The sequence below is a fragment of the Petromyzon marinus genome, chromosome 58 (genome assembly GCF_048934315.1).
Source record: "Petromyzon marinus isolate PM22_M1 ecotype Great Lakes invasive population chromosome 58, UKy_Petmar_22M1.pri1.0, whole genome shotgun sequence".
NCBI classification, from domain to species: Eukaryota; Metazoa; Chordata; class Hyperoartia; order Petromyzontiformes; family Petromyzontidae; genus Petromyzon; species Petromyzon marinus.
Window position 1 is genome coordinate 3,670,692 of NC_133724.1, and position 19,565 is coordinate 3,690,256.

The 19,565-nt window shown below is 50.1% G+C and overlaps 1 long non-coding RNA gene across 1 annotated transcript in view; it reads right to left on the minus strand.

The window, feature by feature from the left end:
• Positions 1–1,998: 1,998 nt before the first annotated feature.
• LOC142905734 (uncharacterized) overlaps positions 1,999–19,565 on the minus strand; it is a 30,183-nt gene continuing 12,616 nt past the window's right edge. Inside the window, exon 3 of the long non-coding RNA XR_012929757.1 lies at positions 1,999–2,440. This is a non-coding gene — a long non-coding RNA (uncharacterized LOC142905734). The remainder of the gene's footprint in view (positions 2,441–19,565) is intronic.

A 19,565-nucleotide genomic window follows, 5' to 3' on the forward strand; every position in this document is an offset into this window, starting at 1 on the left:
TTGGGGGGGTGGGGGGTGGGTTTGTCGCGGTGGGGGTGTGTGTTGTTGGGGGGGGGGGTGTGGGGGTGTGTGTGGGGGGGTGTGTAAGGTGGGGGTGTGTGGGGGGTGTGTGTGTGGGGTGTGGTGGGGGGTGTGGTGGGGGGGGTGTGTGGGGTGTGTGGGGTGTGTGGTGGGGTGTGTGGTTGGGGGTGTGGTTGGGGGTGTGATGGGGAGTGTGTGGAGGGTGTGTGTGTGGGGTGGGTGTGGTGTGGGGTGTTTGAGGTGTATGGGGGTGTGGTGGGGGGTGTGTGCGGGGTGTGGTGGGGGGTGTGTTTGGGGGGGTGTAGTGGTGGGTGTGATGGGGGGGTATGGTGGGGGTATGGTGGGGGGTGTGTAGTGGGGGGTGTGATGGTGGGGGGGGGTCACTCCAGCGGACGAGGGCTCCGCGCTGAACCCGCTACTGCCGCGGCCTCGCGCATCGCGGCGAGGCGACCTCGAGCGGCGGCGTGGGCCCCGAGTGACCGCGCCGGGCCGCGCGGCCCGTCATGGCCATGCCACGGGGTGGTCCCGTGGGGGTGGAGAGGGGCGAAGTGGGGAGGGGTGGGGGTGGTGTGGGAGCCGCGGTTTCGGTCACCGCGCGTCGATGGAGATCCTTCGGCGAGTCGGACGTGACCAGCGGGCAGCGGACGCACATTCGCGGATGGGGTGTTGGGGGTTGGGGTTTGAGGGTGGCCGCTCCGAGTCGAGCCCGGCGCGATGGCTCTGGACGCGCGGCGCAGGGCGAGTTGGAGTCGCGGCCGGGCTGGCGGCCGGACGGGCGTCTGTCCGTACGTCGGCCAGAGAGATTCGGTCCGCGACCGCCTCTCTGCCGCTGCTGGAGTGATCTGAGACGCGGCGGTTGGCCGAGATGCCCGCGCGCTGTGCGGGAGACGCGCTGCGGATATCGAACGACGGCGGTGATAATGATGATGAAGAAGAAGAAGATGAAATGATGATGATGATGACGATGATTTTGATGTATTCTTTGGGTCTTTCGGTAAAGTCACGTACCCAACGACCCAAAGAATGTGAATTCCTGCAGCCACGAAAGCTTTAAGTCAAGAAGATGATGATGATGCTGATGTGCGGAATCTGCGAACGAACGAATGAATGAACGAACGAGCGAGCGATTCGGGGATTGCGGTGGGCGCAAGACCCCTGGCTTGGCACGCGACCGTGCCGCGTGCTTCCCGCAATCGCCCCGGGCCAGCCGGATTAGCTTGCACCCCCCCCCACACACACACAACAAAGACAAAGATCCCCCGTATAGCCTGTAACAGACTGTAGGGGCAAGTGCTGTTAGCGAGCAGCACCTATGAAGGCCCAAACGGTACACGAGGGGGTGTGGATGGTCAGCACCACGCCCGACCGCCTTTGTCTCCCCAGTGGCGATGTTTACTACACGCCGCACCGGGTACTCATTTGAGGCTGAGTCGACCTAGGGGAGGCCCAGGACCGGTTCAGATAATCGTCACTTGGTGTTGGCCGTGAGCGGGAAATCGAAACCGGCGTCGCCGTGGTTCATGGCGCAGCGCAGCGCTAACCGCTTCACCACCGCTCCCCTCACCCCAACACAACAACACAACACAACAACGCACGCACACCTCACTTCACGCAACACCGCGGGACGAGTGTTCCCTTCCAGGCGACGTCAACTTCTTCACGCGCCGGCAAACTTGAAACTCGACAGGCGCGAGGCGAGCGAGCGTCGTGGCGCAGCGTCCCCAGAGCGTTCCGCCGTGACTCATGGCTCACGAACGTCGCCCCTCCAACGCCACTGTCCCCCGGCCTTCAAGGCTCATGTGCCGGGGTGCGTTTGTCTGGGGGGGGGGAGGGGGTAGTGGGTGTGGGTCGGCGGGTACCGCGCGCTCCGCGAAGTGGTCGCTGGAGCGAGAGGTTGACAAGGCTGACAAAGTTCCCGCTGGGGGTGGTGGTTGGGGGGGGGGGGGTGGTGGTGGGGGGGGGGTGGTGGTGGGGGGGGGGTGGTGGTGGGGGGGGTGGTGACGAGCCGGTTGCGGCACTAACGAAGCCGCGAGGACGCGCGGAGAGACGCGCGGTGCTCTGGTGGCTCAGCAGTCGAACGACACCACCACCGCCACCACCGCCGCATTCTCCATCGCCACGATCGACCTCGCCTCCGCCATCATCGCCATCATCATCATCGTCACCGCCGCCGTCGTAAAAACGCCAGAACTTTGGTGCGCCCGTTCCGAGACAACTTCAGATCCCCGTGGCTGCGCGCGCGGCCTCTTCACGGTGCGTCCGTTGCGGGCCCGGACGCACGATCGGCGCCTTCTCCTCCTCGAGCCCGCCGGCGGCGATCCGCGCCGCGCTCGCTCATCGCTGCGCCTCTCCTCGGCGCGGGGGCCGTGAGCCGCACGGCGGTTGAGATTTCTGCGCGGAGAGAAGGCAGAGTGGGGGGCTGGTGGGAGGGTGGGGGGGTAGGGGTGGGGATGGAGGGGGGCGCACGTGAAGGACGCGGACCGGCGAGCGAGCAATGTCGGGGCCGCGCGTCCCCGACGCAGCTGTCGGGATTTTCATCGGTCCCGGCCGGTGCACGCGAGAACGCACGCCAACTTTGCTCTCTCTCTCTCTCTCGCGCGCGCGCTCACTCGTGCGCGTGCATCACGGTCGCGTTAACAAGCAGACGCGGCGACAACACCAATAACACCGACAACAACACCAACAACAACAGACGCGCTTCGTCAATCGCCGCGGCTAAGCGGCAGAGCGGGCGGGCTCGAAATCGCACGGCCGGCGAGTTCAAATCGTGGGTGGGGCGGTGGTTGACTCGAGCCCATCATCCGATGGAGGTCGATAAAGTCGGGGGGGGGGTGGGGGGGCAACACTGGTCGTGTCCCATCGCGTGAGATGGTGGGTGAATGGGTGGGTGAATGAGATGGTGGGTGAATGAATGAGTGGGTGAGTGAGATCGTGGGTGAGTGAGTGGGTGGGTGAGTGAGTGGGTGGGTGAGTGAGATGGTGGGTGAGTGAGTGGGTGGGTGAGTGAGATGGTGGGTGGGTGGGTGAATGAGATGGTGGGTGAATGAATCAGTGGGTGAGTGAGATTATGGGTGAGTGAGTGCGTAGTGGGTGAGATGGTGGGTGAGTGAGTGAGATGGTGGGTAGGTGGGTGAATGAGATGGTGGGTGAATTAATGAGTGGATGAGTGAGATGGTGGGTGAGTGAGTGAGATGATGGTTGAATGAGTGGGTGGGTGAATGAGTGGGTGGGTGAGTGAGATGGTGAGTGAGTGAGATGATGGATGAATGAGTGCGTGGGTGAGTGAGATGGTGGATGAATGAGTGAGTGGGTGAGTGAGATGATGGGTGAGTGAGTGAGATGGTGGATGAGTGAGTGAGATTGTGGGTGAGTGAGTGCATGGTGGGTCAGATGGTGGGTGAGTGAGTGAGATGGTGGGTGGGTGAATGAGATGGTGGGTGAATGAATGAGTGGGTGAGTGAGATGGTGGGTGAGTGAGTGAGATGATGGTTGAATGAGTGGGTGGGTGAATGAGTGGGTGGGTGAGTGAAATGGTGAGTGAATGAGATGATGGATAAATGAGTGCGTGGGTGAGTGAGATGGTGGATGAATGAGTGAGTGGGTGAGTGAAATGATGGGTGAGTGAGATGGTGGATGAGTGAGTGAGATTGTGGGTGAGTGAGTGCGTGGTGGGTGAGATGGTGGGTGAGTGAGTGAGTGAGATGGTGGGTGGGTGGGTGAATGAGATGGTGGGTGTATGAATGAGTGGGTGAGTGAGATGGTGGGTGAGTGAGTGAGATGATGGTTGAATGAGTGGGTGGGTGAATGAGTGGGTGGGTGAGTGAGATGGTGAGTGAGTGAGATGATGGATAAATGAGTGCGTGGGTGAGTGAGATGGTGGATAAATGAGTGAGTGGGTGAGTGAGATGATGGGTGAGTGAGTGAGATGGTGGATGAGTGAGTGAGATTGTGGGTGAGTGAGTGCGTGGTGGGTGAGATGGTGGGTGAGTGAGATGATGGGTGAGTGAGTGAGATGGTGGGTGAGTGAGTGAGATGATGGGTGAATGAGTGGGTGAGTGAGTGAGATGGTGGGTTAATGAGTGAGTTGGTGGGTGAATGAGATGGTGAGTGAGTGGGTGAGTGAGATGGTGGGTGAATGAGTGGGTGGGTGGTTGGGTGAGATGGTGGGTGAGTGAGAGATATGATGGTTGAGTGAGTGAGATGGTGGGTGAGTGGGTTGCTAAGTGAGATGATGGGTGAGTGAGTGAGATGGTGGGTGAATGAGTGGGTGAGTGAGTGAGATGGTGGGTGAATGAGTGGGTGGGTGGGTGAGTTGGTGAGTGAGTAAAGTGGGTGAGTGAGTGAGATGGTGGGTGAGTGGGTGGGTGAGTGAGTGAGTGAGATGATGGGTGAGTGAGTGAGTGAGATGGTGGGTGAATGAGTGAGTGGGTGAGTGAGATGGTGGATGAGTGGATACACGATTGAGATGATGAGTGAGTTCCAGTCGGTTTCCTGTAACCAGGTGAGAAGTCGAGAGACCAGGATGAAATTCTGATTAGCCTCGATAGTGGCATGGGTTCACCCAAGTGGCAACACACACAATAATAATAATAAAACACAAACTAAGTCGATGAAATGAAAAAATAAATCGGAACAAAAGCAACAGCACCGCATCACGCTCGAGATATTGAACATCGCACACACACAGAGGCCACCGTCAATTAGAAGGGAAACATTCACTTAACCTGGAGCGAAAAATCGATTTTGGGGGCAAATTTACCTCCGGATTGAGGGCAGTGCAAATTACCGAAACTGAGTTAAAGGACTCATCACCAGACTGAGCTTCCGACTCATCACCAGACTGAGCTAGGGACTCATCACCAGACTGAGCTAGGGATTCATCACCAGACTGAGCTAGAGATTCATCAACAGACTGAGCTTGGGACTCATCATCAGACTGAGCTTCGGACTCATCACCAGACTGAGCTAGGGACTCATCATCTGACTGAGCTTCGGACTCATCAACAGACTGAGCTTCGGACTCATCAACAGACTGAGCTTGGGACTCATCACCAGACTGAGCTTCAGACTCATCAACAGACTGAGCTTCGGACTCATCAACAGACTGAGCTTCGGACTCATCAACAGACTGAGCTTCGGACTCATCAACAGACTGAGCTTCGGACTCATCAACAGACTGAGCTTGGGACTCATCACCAGGCTGAGCTTCGGACTCATCACCAGACTGAGCTTGGGACTCATCACCAGGCTGAGCTTTGGACTCATCACCAGACTGAGCTTGGGACTCATTACCAGGCTGAGCTTCGGACTCATCACCAGACTGAGCTTGGGACTCATCACCAGACTGAACTACGGCAATAACAACTCGACTGTGTCTCGTGTCGCCGTGTCTTGTGTCACAGCCCCAGCGCGATTAGCCCGAGAAGTGGCGGTCGTGGGGGAAGACGGGCGAGCTGGTGAAGGGGCGGGTAAATTGTATGGTGATTTCTGCTGCTACTTCTGCTGCTGTTGCTGTTACAGCTGTTGCTACTACTATTGCTGCTACTACTGCTGCTGCTACTACTGCTGCAACTGCTGCTACTACTGCTGCAGCTACTACTGCTGCAGCTTATACTGCTGTAGCTACTACTGCCGCTACTACAGCTGCAGCTACCTACTACTGCTGCTGCTACTACTGCTGCTGTTGATGCTACTACTGCTGTTGTTGCTGCTACTACTGCTACTACAGCTGATGCTACTACTACTATTGCTACGACTACTGCTGCTGCTGCTACTGCTGCTGTTGGTGAATGATAAGATCAAACAGTTCTCGTTGAAACCCTCTGCTGCCAGACCACCAAGATTATATGGCCTTCCAAAGATACACAAAGAAGATACACCCCTTCGTCCCATCGTCTCTACTATCAACTCCCTCACCTATAAAATGGCACGTTTTCTTGCTGATATACTGCGACCTTTCACTGGAAAAAACACCTCTGCAGTACTAAATTCTACTCACCTGGTATCGACAATCAAAGGCATTTCCCTGTCCCCAGACGACCTGCTTGTCAGTTTTGATGTGGTGTCCTTGTTCACCAAAGTCCCGGTACCTGACACCATCGCTATCATTGAAGACCTGGTTCATCAAGGACTGCATACTGATGTACCCCCCCTGGTGAGACATTGCTTAACCAACACATACTTCACCTGGAATGGAACTTTCTACAAACAAACTGAGGGCACCCCAATGGGCTCCCCCCTATCTCCGGTTGTAGCCAACGTATTCATGGAAAAATTTGAAACTGACGCCATCCAGACTGCCACTCTACGCCCGACCTTATGGAAGAGGTACGTGGATGACACCTTTGTCATCTGGCCACATGGCCAGCCTGCTCTAGACCAATTCCGCGACCACATCAATTCCATACACCCAGCCATCAGATTTGCCATGGAGGTCGAAAAAGATGGCAAACTACCCTTTTTGGATGTCTTAATTAAAAGGAGACATGATGGTTCAATGAGCCACTCTGTCTACAGGAAAGCTACCCATACAGATGCTTACTTGAAACCGGATTCCCACCACCATCCATCCCAGAAGAACTCCCTCATCAAGACTCTATACCATAGAGTCCAATGAATTTCCGACCAGGACCACATTACCAATGAACTCAAGCACGTACACCAGGCTCTCAGGGCTAATGGTTACTCCGACTACACAATCCGCAAAGCCATCACTCCAGTCATAAAGAAGGATCCTCTTGTGGAGCCACTCAAAACCATCACCTTACCCTACATTGCAGGGGTCACTAAAAAGATCTCCAAAATCCTGAATGAACACAAGATCCAGGTCCGATTCAACACAGTACATAAAATCCGTGATTTAGTTCCATCTGTAAAAGATGCTGTTCCAGACATACAGTACCCGGGAGTTTACAAACTAAAGTGCCTCTGTGGTAGTAGCTACATTGGAGAAACCAAACGACATATCTCGGACCGCATCCGCGAACATAAAGCAGACTTGAAACACGGTAGAACGAACTCCTCTGCCGTGGCAGATCACTGTTATAATTCAGTGGGCTCACATGACATTGACTTCTCTAAGACGGAGGTTCTTTGCAAACCAAACGGCTACCATGAGAGATTCGTTCATGAGGACATTAACATATACAAGCACAGAGACAATTTCAACCGAGAAGATGGATTCTGGCTTAGTAACCATTGGAAAGATGTTTTAACCATTTCCGTTCTTAATTAATTGTATTTTACGATGACCTTCAGACCGCAGCTCTTTCGCCAGCATTGACTCTTAATACCTCTCACACCACGGTTAATGGTATGGTTTACAACATGGAGTATAATAGCGCCTCGCAGCTGTCTCTCTCCCCCTCCTCTGTTCCGACCATGGATGAACTCGTCCGTCTGAATGGGGCCCGTAGCTATCCGTGTTGCTAAAGTTGAGGGTAAGAATCCACCCATTTTTTCGCCATATAGCATTGTGATATATAACGACTTATTGTTGGTAGCTTAGCTGATTGGAGAATATAGAGTTGATTGATAACATTAAGGTAAATTTTGATTTAAAGCTTTCGTGACTGCAGTAATTCATATTCTTAGTTTTTTCGGTAAAGTCACGTTGAAGAGAAACAACAAAATAATAAAATATATATAAAACAATAAAAAATTCTCACGACGTTTCGACCATAACTCAAACGGTCATCTTCAGGTGTGTTGGTTTGCATAAATGTATTTAAAAATGGCGCATTTATTTATTTATAAAAAAACGCTAGCGTCACTCGCAGCGATTTGGCAGTTTACCCAGGACTAGTCCATCTATATTTTGAAAAGAGGAGGGGGGAGACGAAATTTTTTTTATAATGTATGCTGTCTGAAAGCCACTGTAAGCGTGAACAATCAATTAAGAACTGAAATGGTTTATCAAATCTTTCCAATGATTGCTAAGATAGAATCCATCTTCTCGGTTGAAATTGTCTCTGTGCTTGTATATGTGGATAGCCTCATGAACGAATCTCTCATGGAAGCCAGATGGCTTACAAAGAACCTCTGTCTTGGAAAAGTCAATGGCATGTGAGCCTACTGAATTAGAACAATGATCTGCTACGGCCGAGGTGTTGGTCCTACCGTGTTTAAGGTCTGCTTTATGTTCACGAATGCGGTCCGAGACATGGCGTTTGGTTTCTCCAATGTAACTACTACCACAGAGGCAACTTAGTTTGTAGACACCAGGGTATTGTATGTCCGGAATCACATCTTTTACAGACGGAACCAGATCAGGGATTTTATGTAATGTGTTGAAACGGATGCTTATCTGAAACCGGATTCCCACCACCATCCATCACAGAAGAATTCTCTCATCAAGACTCTGTATCATAAAGCCCAATGCATATCCGACCAGGAACACATAAGCAGTGAACTCAAGCACGTACACCAAGCTCTTAGGGCTAATGGTTACTCCGACTATACAATCCGCAAAGCTATCACTCAAACCATGAAGAAAAACCCTCTTGAGGAGCCTTTCAAAACCATCACTTTACCCTACATTGCTGGGATCACAAAAAAGATCTCCAAAATCTTGAATAAACACAAGATCCAGGTCCGTTTCAACACATTACATAAAATCCGTGATCTGGTTCCGTCTGTAAAAGATGTGATTCCGGACATACAATACCCTGGTGTCTACAAACTAAGTTGCCTCTGTGGTAGTAGTTACATTGGAGAAACCAAACGCCATGTCTCGGACCGCATTCGTGAACATAAAGCAGACCTTAAACACGGTAGGACCAACACCTCGGCCGTAGCAGATCATTGTTCTAATTCAGTAGGCTCACATGCCATTGACTTTTCCAAGACAGAGGTTCTTTGTAAGCCATCTGGCTTCCATGAGAGATTCGTTCATGAGGCTATCCACATATACAAGCACAGAGACAATTTCAACCGAGAAGATGGATTCTATCTTAGCAATCATTGGAAAGATTTGATAAACCATTTCAGTTCTTAATTGATTGTTCACGCTTACAGTGGCTTTCAGACAGCATACATTATAAAAAAATTTCGTCTCCCCCCTCCTCTTTTCAAAATATAGATGGACTAGTCCTGGGTAAACTGCCAAATCGCTGCGCGTGACGCTAACGTTTTTATAAATAAATAAATGCGCCGTTTAAAAATACATTTATGCAAACCAACACACCTGAAGATGACCGTTTGAGTTATGGTCGAAACGTCGTGAGAATTTTTTTATTGTTTTATATATATTTTATTATTTTGTTGTTTCTCTTCAACGTGACTTTACCGAAAAAACTAAGATTATAACATTAAGGTAATTTATATTTAAGTTTTTTTATTGGTTCACTATGTAGTATTCATTATATATTGTATTGTATACCCAGTTACTGTGAATAGCTCAGATGTGTAGGCCTTGACTTCAACATAGCCATTTCTGTGACCAGTCACTAGCTAATCACTCAGTTATTTCAATGCTAAATTCGCCTAGTTATTTCAATGCTAAATTCTCCTGTTTGATTTGTACTAGGTGCCTCGGTGAATGTGTATGCTTTGACTTTAACATAGCTATTTCTGTGACCAGTTACAAGCTAATCACTCAGCTATTTCAATGCTAAATTCTATGCTAATTCCTTTGTCAAGGGGTGCCTCTGCGGATGTGTATGCTTTAACTTAGCTATTTCAATGCTAAATTCTATGCTAATTCCTTTGTCAAGGGGTGCCTCTGCGGATGTGTATGCTTTAACTTTAACATAGCCATTTCTGTGACCAGTCACAAGCTAATCACTCAGCCATTTCAATGCTAAATTATATGCTAATTCCTTTGTCAAGGCGCTTTGTTTCTTCTCACACAGCTTAAAGGTCGTGATCTGAGCGTGGCTTTTTCACTCCAGCGCTGTCCTACCAGACAGTCTCGTCCCTTCACCTGATGAAGGCCGCTTGTGTTGTGGCCGAAACGTCGTGAGAATATTATTGTGTTATTTTATTTTATCAATTTATTATTTTATTCTCATTCTACGTGACTTTACCGAAAGAACCAAAGAAGATATCGACAACTCCTGCAGTCACGAAAGCTTCGAATAAACAACAACAATGATCATACAACACGTTTCGCCAATTTTATGAGACGGTTGTGGTCTTAAAGAGAAGACGATATAATGAGCGTTGTCTCGGGGCAATTGACCCTCATTCTCCTATTTCATGTTGCCTGTGTGTGTGTGTGTTGGACTTCTTTCGCACCGTACGTAAAGCCAACAGCGCTCATTTCGGGCGCTGTTGGCCTTACCTGTGTAGCTTTAACAGAACGTTGGGGCAAGTGCTGTTAGCGAGCAGCACCTATGAAGGCCGGAACGGTACACGAGGGGGTGGGTGGCCAGCACCACGGCCGACCGCCTTTAACACACAACAACAAACTCAACATCAACAACAACAGCGGTTCTGAAGAGAGACACGTGTGGGAGGCTGCATCGTGCAACTCATCACGACGAGCACGCGCGTCGTCCATTTTTGTTGTTTTTGATGATTCGTGTACACATCAGGTATCGCTATACTCGCTATGGTCACGGCTGTTGTGGGGATGAGAGTAAGAATGCACAACGTGTGTGTGCACGACGTTGAACGTATTCTCTGGTTCTTTCGGTAAAGTCGCGAAGATGGAAAAAAATAATAACAATAAAATAATAACAATTTTAATAAAATTTTGATTTAAAGCTTTCGTGACTGCAGTAATTCATATTCTTAGTTTTTTCGGTAAAGTCACGTTGAAGTGAAACAACAAAATAATAAAATTAAAAAAATTGTTATATATTTTATTATTTTGTTGTTTCCCTTCAACGTGACTTTACTGAAAAAACTAAGATTATAATTTTAATAAAATTAAAAAATATATATTTCGTATAATTTTTCATTCACTTTATTTTTATTTTTTTATAATATCAATAAAATAATAAACATACAAATAAAGTGAATACATTTTTTCTATTCGCTTTATTTTTATTATTTGATTGTTATTATTTTTTCTATCTACGTGACTTTGCTCGAAATAACCGTATAATATTAATTCCTGCAGTCACGACAGTTTTAAGTCAAAATTTACGTTGAACTTATTTTTCTCGCCGTACCAAGCCAACCGTGCTAATGGCTAGGGCGGTAGCAGAGGTGGTGGGTAGCAGGAAGACCATCGGCTGAGCGAAAAGTAACACGCACCGAAAAAGACAAAACGAAAATCTTCAACTTTTATACGTTTCTTCTTGGTTATTTCGGTAAAGTCACGTAGAATGGAAATACAATAATAAAACAAAAATAAAACATTTCATTTTTGATCATGTTTTATTTTCATCATTTCATTTCCATTCCACGTGGTGACTTTACCGAAAGAACCAAGAAGATGAATCCCTGCAGTCACGAAAGCTTTAAATCGAAATTTTATATTTTTGTCGCGATTTGTGTCGCGGGCGCGATACCGCAGTCGCGTGCCATCGACTGCTCGGTGGGAGTGTCGCGCGCAGATGATTTGTGCAGTTGTGGCCTCGGAAGTGGCCCCCGCGGCCCCCTGAGCCACCGGGGGCCCCTGGCCCGCTCCGCTCCACCGGTTCGGTTAATTTTTTTTTTAATCTTTGCTCGGCTCGAGTTGCTCAGAAATAAAAGATAAATAAAAACAAGGGCAGAGTCGCGAAACGTCGTGCAAACGCAAGGTCCCCCCCCCCCCCACCACCACCCACCACCCGCGGCCCCCTTCCCCCCGGGATACTGGCGTTGTTGTTCGTCGCCTACATCCCTGAGACGCGATTATTACGGGGAGCCCCGGTGGCTAGGAGATGTTAACTACCTCGCCTTGTATACAGGAAGTCGTGGGTTCGATCCCGACCCTGACGCTTCCTGTATATTTTCAGCTTGCGCGTCTCTCATCATCATCAACACGGTGGTTAGGAGATGTTAACTACCTCGCTTGGTATACGGGAAGTCGTGGGTTCGATCCCGACCCTGACGCCTCCTGTATATTTTCAGCTTGCGCGTATCTCATCATCATCAACACGGTGGCTAGGAGATGTTAACTACCTCGACTGGTATACGGGAAGTCGTGGGTTCGAACCCGACCCTGACGCCTCCTGTATATTTTGAGTTTGCGCGTCTCTCATCATCATCACCACGGTGGCTAGGAGATGTTAACTACCCCGTCTGGTATACGGGAAGTCGTGGGTTCGATCCTGACCCTGACGCCTCCTGTATATTTTGAGTTTGCGCGTCTCTCATCATCATCACCACGGTGGATAGGAGATGTTAATTACCTCGCCTGGTATGCAGGAGGTCGTGGGTTCGATCCTGATGCTGACGACGACGCCTGCTGTGTATTTGGAGTTTGCGTGTCTCTCTTTCTCTCTCCCTGTGGTCACGTGGATTGTCTCCGGGTCCTCCGGGGGTTATTTTTTTCACCCCCTCCACACTTGGAAACACGCGTTTAGAATGTTTGGCTGCGATGAATTTCCACGCGATGATGATACCGATGACGATGAGGCCACTTCGGTGCGCTGTCATTTGCGATGACCAGAGTCGCTTCTGAAACAAGAGAGAGCTACACTGCTCAGCGGGGCCTGACCTGCCGAAATAAAACTATTTTTGAGGGTGTTTTTTTTTTTTTAAAGAAGTTTAGTTGCCTCGTTTTTGTTTGGCTCCGTTCTATTCCGCCTTCAAAGCATAAGGAAAATAATCTAAAGTTCCTATCCGGGCCCATCAAAACTCTCGCTCTGCGAAATGTTCTACGTTTAGCGATTTGCCAGCTGCTCGCGATGGACGTCTGATATTTTCACGACAACAAATGTTGTCGACCAAACAACCGCTGCCACGCTATGGGAGCGAAACTGCGGTGTCTGACCGATTTACCGGCGTGCCCCCCTTCCTCCCTCTGCACCCCCCCCCACTGCACCCCCCCCCCCCCTCTGCTCCCCTCTGCCCCCCCTGCCTCCCCCCTCCTCTGCAACACCGACTATGACTACTAGCAACACTGACTACTAGCAACACCGACTACTACTACTAGCAACACCGACTAAGATGACTAGCAACACCGACTACGACTACTAGCAACACCGACTACTACTACTAGCAACACCGACTACGATGACTAGCAACACCGACTACGACTACTAGCAACACCGACTACGACAACTAGCAACACCGACTACGACCACTAGCAACACCGACTACGACTACTAGCAACACCGACAACGACCACTAGCAACACCGACTATGACTACTAGCAACACCGACTACGACAACTAGCAACACCAACTACGACCACTAGCAACACCGACTACGACTACTAGCAACACCAACTACGACCACTAGCAACACCGACTACGACTACTAGCAACACCGACTACGACCACTAGCAACACCGACTACAACTACTAGCAACACCGACTACGACTACTAGCAACACCGACTACGACTACTAGCAACACCGACTACGACAACTAGCAACACCGACTACAACTACTAGCAACACCGACTACGACTACTAGCAACACTGACTACAACTACTAGCAACACCAACTACGACTACTAGCAACACCAACTACGACTACTAGCAACACCGACTACGACTACTAGCAACACTGACTACAACTACTAGCAACACCGACTACGACTACTAGCAACACCGACTACGACTACTAGCAACACTGACTACGACAACTAGCAACACCGACTATGACTACTAGCAACACTGACTACTAGCAACACCGACTATAACTACTAGCAACACCGACTACTAGCAACACCGACTATAACTACTAGCAACACCGACTACGACTACTAGCAACACCGACTACGACTACCAGCATCCCGCTGAGCCCCTCGTGACGTCCCTTGCCGCCAGTGTCCCTGATCAGAGGACGATTCCCGAACATTGTCGAGTGTTCCACCACTCCTTCTCACCTCCTTACCCCCCCCCTCCTCTAATCCTTCCCACCTGCCCCCTCTCCTCATCCAAACCTCCATCTACCCCCCCCCCCCATCATCCAACCCCCCCCCCTCCACCTCCCCAATCATCCCCCACAGCTTCCTCCTCATCCAAAGCCGCCCCCCCATCATCCTACCCCCCTCCGCACCCCCTCCTAATCCAACGCCACCCACACCATCTCCACAACCACCCCCGCAGACCTCCCTCCCCCTCCTCATCCAAACGTCGTGATTTGATTAACTTCATTTTGTTTGTTTTTTTACCCTACGTGAATTTACCGAAAGAAGCAAAGAGCATGGATCGTTGCAGTCACGAAAACTTCAAATCTAGAATGTCCCACGAAGTTTAATTTTAGCTCTGCGCTCGTTTATCCCGGAGATCCTCACTGACACCCGAGAACCCCTTTGCAGGAGGGTCCTGCCCAGCTGTCGCGGTGGTTGGGGGTGGAGGGGTGAAGGGTGGTGGGCGACTGCTGCCGCTCTGTGTAAATCCCAGCTGAGCAATTAGCAGCGTTCATTCATCAGCCGTGGGATGCTTTTGGTCGATGCTGGTCACAGTGTGCGATCACGTGGGGAGCGGTGGCGTGGCGTTTAGCGCTACGCTGCGCTACGAACCTGGCGAGCCGAGTTCGATTCCCCGCTCACGGCCAACACCCAGTGACGATAATGATCTGAACCGGTCCTGGGCCTCCCATAGGTCGACTCAGCCTCAAATGAGTACCCGGTGAGATGTGTAAACATCGCCACTAGGAAGACAAAGGCGGCCGGGAGTGGTGTCGAACACCCACCCCCTCGTGTGCCGTGCCGGCCTTCATAAGGTGCTCGCTAACGGCACTTTCCCCTACAGTCTGTTACAGGCTATACGTGGGATCTTTGTATTTTTCATGTTCACCATGGGAGGTAAACCAGCACCCTCCCCAGCCACGCGCATCGAGACCCCCTCCCGATGGGACGTGGAGACTCCGCGGAGCAGCGCTCCTCTGACTTGCGAACCCCCCCGACAAATCACGAAGAGTCACAACACCACCCCCAACATCATCATCAATGTCGTAGTGCTGCCTTCAAACAGCAATGGTTTCAAATGCGTGGCGACCCTTCGCACTGACGATGTCTTCATCGGCGAAAGTAGCCAGCCCCGCCCGCCCGCCCTCGAACCTTTCCTGCCAGTATTAAAAACATAACAATATTCTTTGGTTCTTTCGGTAAAGTCACGTAGAAATAGAAAATAATAAATTTAATTACATAATTTAATTTATATTTCTAAGTTCACTAGGTTTGCCTCTCCCCCACCTGTACCTGATGATGATTGCTTGCCCCGCAAACGAAACGTCGCATGATATTATGCAATTTAATTCATTAAAAAAAACATTTAGTTTGTCAAGCAGGACTGCGATCATCATGCGCTTACTCACTCACACATCATACACTCGCACAACCACTGACCCATTCACTCATCGTACACAGGTTCACTCATCGTGTGCTGGCTCACTCGCACATCATACACTGATTCACTCATCGTGCGCTAACACATCATACACTGACTCACACATCATACAGTGACTCGCACATCATACACTGACTCACGCTGCTGCTGACTCACTAACACATCATACACTGGGAGTGTCGTGCTGCCAGCTATGGCTGCAGGTTTTGTCGTACGTGTTATGTATATCGTTTATTGTTAAATTTAACATCACAGTTCCTATGATTACTGTTGTTACATTGTTTTTGTAGCTTTATTGTGGTCTGGTTGTGGTGTAATAGTTTTCTGCAATGTAGATTCATATTTTGTTTGTTGCGGTTGCACCCGACTAAGGAGCCGCATGGCTCACAGGGCTATACCTAATACATGAAACTTGAACTTGACTGCGCATTTGTACAGCCCCAATGGGAATCCATCGCGAGAGTGTGATCTTTTAGCATACTTCACAGCGCTGGTCAGCGCCGGTGGGGAAGGCTGAGAGCGTAGATTTGGCAGTATAGTACAGCAGTGGATTTTGCTGCATTGCCCATGGCTAACAACTTTACTTGGATGTACATCTGGAATCATGTCCAGTTTTTCCATCGTAAAGGGAAAAAAAAAGTGTTCTTTGGTTCTTTCGGTAAAGTCACGTAGAAATGGAAAATAATGGATTAAATTGCATAATATCACGCGACGTTTCGATTGCGGGGCAAGCAATCATCGTCAGGTACAGGTGGGGGAGAGGCAAATCTAGTGAACTTCGAAATATGAATTAAATTATGTAATTTAATTTATTATTTTCTGTTTCTACGTGACTTTACCGAAAGAACCAAAGAATAAATTCCTGCAGTTACGAACGCGTCAAATCAAGTTTGAATATAACAATAGTTTTGACCCTTATCGGCAATAAAACAGTCGTGTTCGGATGCTGAAATACCAAAACAGAAGTCAATCCTTTCTCCGGTGTGGGCCAATCGGTTTCAAAGACAATGCGAGTACATTTGTCAGAGCGTGTTCTTTTTGTTGTTGTTTGCATGTCCACCGCAGACACTGTGTGTGGTTAATGCAGACAGGATTCCTTGAGAAAAAAAAAACAGGATTATGTTTGCCCGTTTAAACATCTTAACACAACCGTTTCATTGCCGTAAAAGGAAAAAAAACATTCTGTTATCGTGAAGAACCACAGGCTGTTGCAGAGTGCCGCGCACCGAGGAGGATTTTGGCCAACTCTTCCGTGCTGGAAGCGGCGGGACAGATCCGTGTTGACTTTAACCAACGGGATCGCTGTGAGAGCTTTCTTCTATAAAGACTCCCGAGGGTTCGTGCGCTGATGGGGATGCGCGGCTGCCCTGGCTCATGAGACTATCGGAGTCGCTAGAAGCTGTTTAAGTACTGTGAGAATTTTATTGTGTTATTTTATTTTATCAATTTATTATTTTATTCTCGTTCTACGTGACTTTACCGAAAGAACCGAAGAAGACCGTTTAAGTACGTTTTGAAATATCTTTAAATTGGACTTTACTCCCCACCCCCCTCCCCCCAAGTTCTCGCCTTTTACCCTGCAGGTTCTGAGTGAATGAGTGGGTGGGTGAGTGAGTGGGTGAGTGAGTGGGTGAGTGAGTAGGTGAGTGAGTGGGTGAGTGAGTGAGTAAATGGGTGGGTGAGTGAGTGGGTGAGTGAGTGAGTGAGTGGGTGAGTGAGTGAGTGGATGAGTGAGTAGGTGAGTGAGTGGGTGAGTGAGTGAGTAAATGGGTGGGTGAGTGAGTGGGTGAATGAGTAGGTGAGTGAGTGGGTGAATGAGTCGGTGAGTGAGTGGGTGAGTGGGTGGGTGAGTGAGTGGGTGAGTGAGTGAGTGGGTGAATGAGTAGGTGAGTGAGTGGGTGAGTGGGTGAGTGAGCGGGTGAGTGAGTGAGTGGGTGAATGAGTAGGTGAGTGAGTGGGTGAGTGGGTGGGTGAGTGGTGGGTGTGTGAGTGGGTGACTGAGTAGGTGAGTGGGTGAGTGAGTGAGTGGGTGAGTGAGTGAGTAGGTGAGTGAGTGAGTAGGTGAGTGGGTATGTGAGTAAATGGGTGGGTGAGTGAGTAGGTGAGTGAGTAGGTGAGTGGGTGGGTGAGTGAGTAGGTAAGTGAGCGGGTGAGTGGGTGAGTGAGTGAGTGGGTGAGTGAGTGGGTGAGTGAGTGGGTGAGTGGATGAGTGGGTGAGTGAGTGATGAGTGAGTAGGTGAGTGAGTAGATGAGTGAGTGGGTGATTGAGTGGGTGAATGAGTAGGTCAGTGAGCGGGTGAGTGGGTGAGTGAGTGAGTGGGTGTGTGAGTGGGTGAGTGAGTAGGTGAGTGAGTGGATGAATGGGTGAGTGAGTGGGTAAGTGAGTGGGTGAGTGAGTGAGTGAGTGGGTGAGTGAGTTGGTGAGTGTGTGGGTGAGTGAGTGGGTGAGTGAGTGGATGAGTGGGTGAGTGAGTGGGTGAGTGAGTAGGTGAGCGAGTAGATGAGTGAGTGGGTGTGTGAGTGGGTGAGTGAGCAGGTGAGTGAGTGAGTGGGTAAACTGCCCTTCACCCGCTAGTTCTGGTCATTCACCCAGTCAGGTTCTGCCTATTTGCCTGCCTTTCCTTCGCGCGCTGTCGCATTGCCGGGATTCTACGGACGAAATGCGCCACTTTACAAATGTAAATCATTGTTACCCTTTATTTCATGGATTTCTGAGCGGGAAACTCTCACGACGAGTGGCCACGCACTTCAGCCCGCATGCCGATCGTGGACTTCGGATCCCGTGGCCTACGTTCTCGCTGCTGGCGTGGATGGAGGAGGGCGCATGGCCGGGTTGAGGGCGGGACCCGAGAAACCTGCCCCAACTGCCGCGCCAACCAAGGGGTTCGTCCATAAATGACGTCACGCGATTTTGGACGCTTTTTTTAAATGACGTCACGCGATTTTGGACGATTTTTTTAAATGACGTCACGCGATCTTGGGACGATTTTTTTTTAAAGCTTCAAATCGCTTTAAACTATTGTCGTCGTTGCGGCGCGTGTTTAATGTGGCGCTGCACTCTGATGTTGTAGGAGAAAACGTTTATTGAAAAGTCTATTTAATTAAGCAGAACGTGTCGTGTCTATATTCATTTAAAGTTGCGCATTTTGATGTGACGTCACATTTGTCCAACCCCCCCACTTCGTCACAAATCGTCACAAATATCTGACCCCCTCCCCCCCTAGGTGCGTGACGTCATTTATGGACGGCCCCCTACTCCTGTGCCAAGCTGTGCCAGGCTCCGATCCGCGCTAGCCCCAGCAGTTAACATCTCCCCCCTAAATTTCGATTTAAAGCTTTCGTGACTGCAAGGATTCATCTTCTTTGGTTCTTTCGGTAAAGTCACGTAGAATGAGAATAAAATAATAAATGATCTAATTATCAATTTATTATTTTATTCTCATTCTACGTGACTTTACCGAAAGAACCAAAGAAGATCTCCCCCCTAGCCGACACCCCAGCCGAGACCCCCTTCAATCTCCGCGGGCAGCACGCGATGAAGGATCAGCTACACCAGATAGCTCGGGGTTTTGACGCTGTCCCTTTAATCTGCGACGGGAAACATCAATTCGCATCTCAACCACACTGCACCACGCTTTTCGCTGTCGGTGCCTGTATTCGAGCGCGCCCGTGTCTGTGCGTGGGGTGGGTGGGCGGCCTGATACAACAACAGAGAGAACGTTGGCATCGTGCTAGCAGCGGCGGTGATGGTGGTGATGGTAGGAGTGAGGTGTGTGTCTGTGTGTGTCTGTCTGTGTGGGGAGCGATAGTGTAGCGGTTAGCGCTACGCTGCGCTATGAACCTGGCGACCCGGGTTCGATTCCCGCTCACGGCCAACACCAGTGACGATTATCTGAACCGGTCCCGGGCCTCCCCTAGGTCGGCTCAGCCTAAAATGAGGACCTGGTGCGGTGTGTGAACATCGCCACTAGGGAGACAAAGGCGGCCGGGCGTGATGCTGGCCACCCACCCCCTCGTGTGCCGTTCCGGCCTTCATAGGTGCTCGCTAACAGCACTTGCCCCTATAGTCTGTTAAGGCTATATGGGGGGTCTTTGTGTGTGTGTGTGTGAGGAGCGGTGGTGTAGCGATTAGCGCGCTGCGCTATGA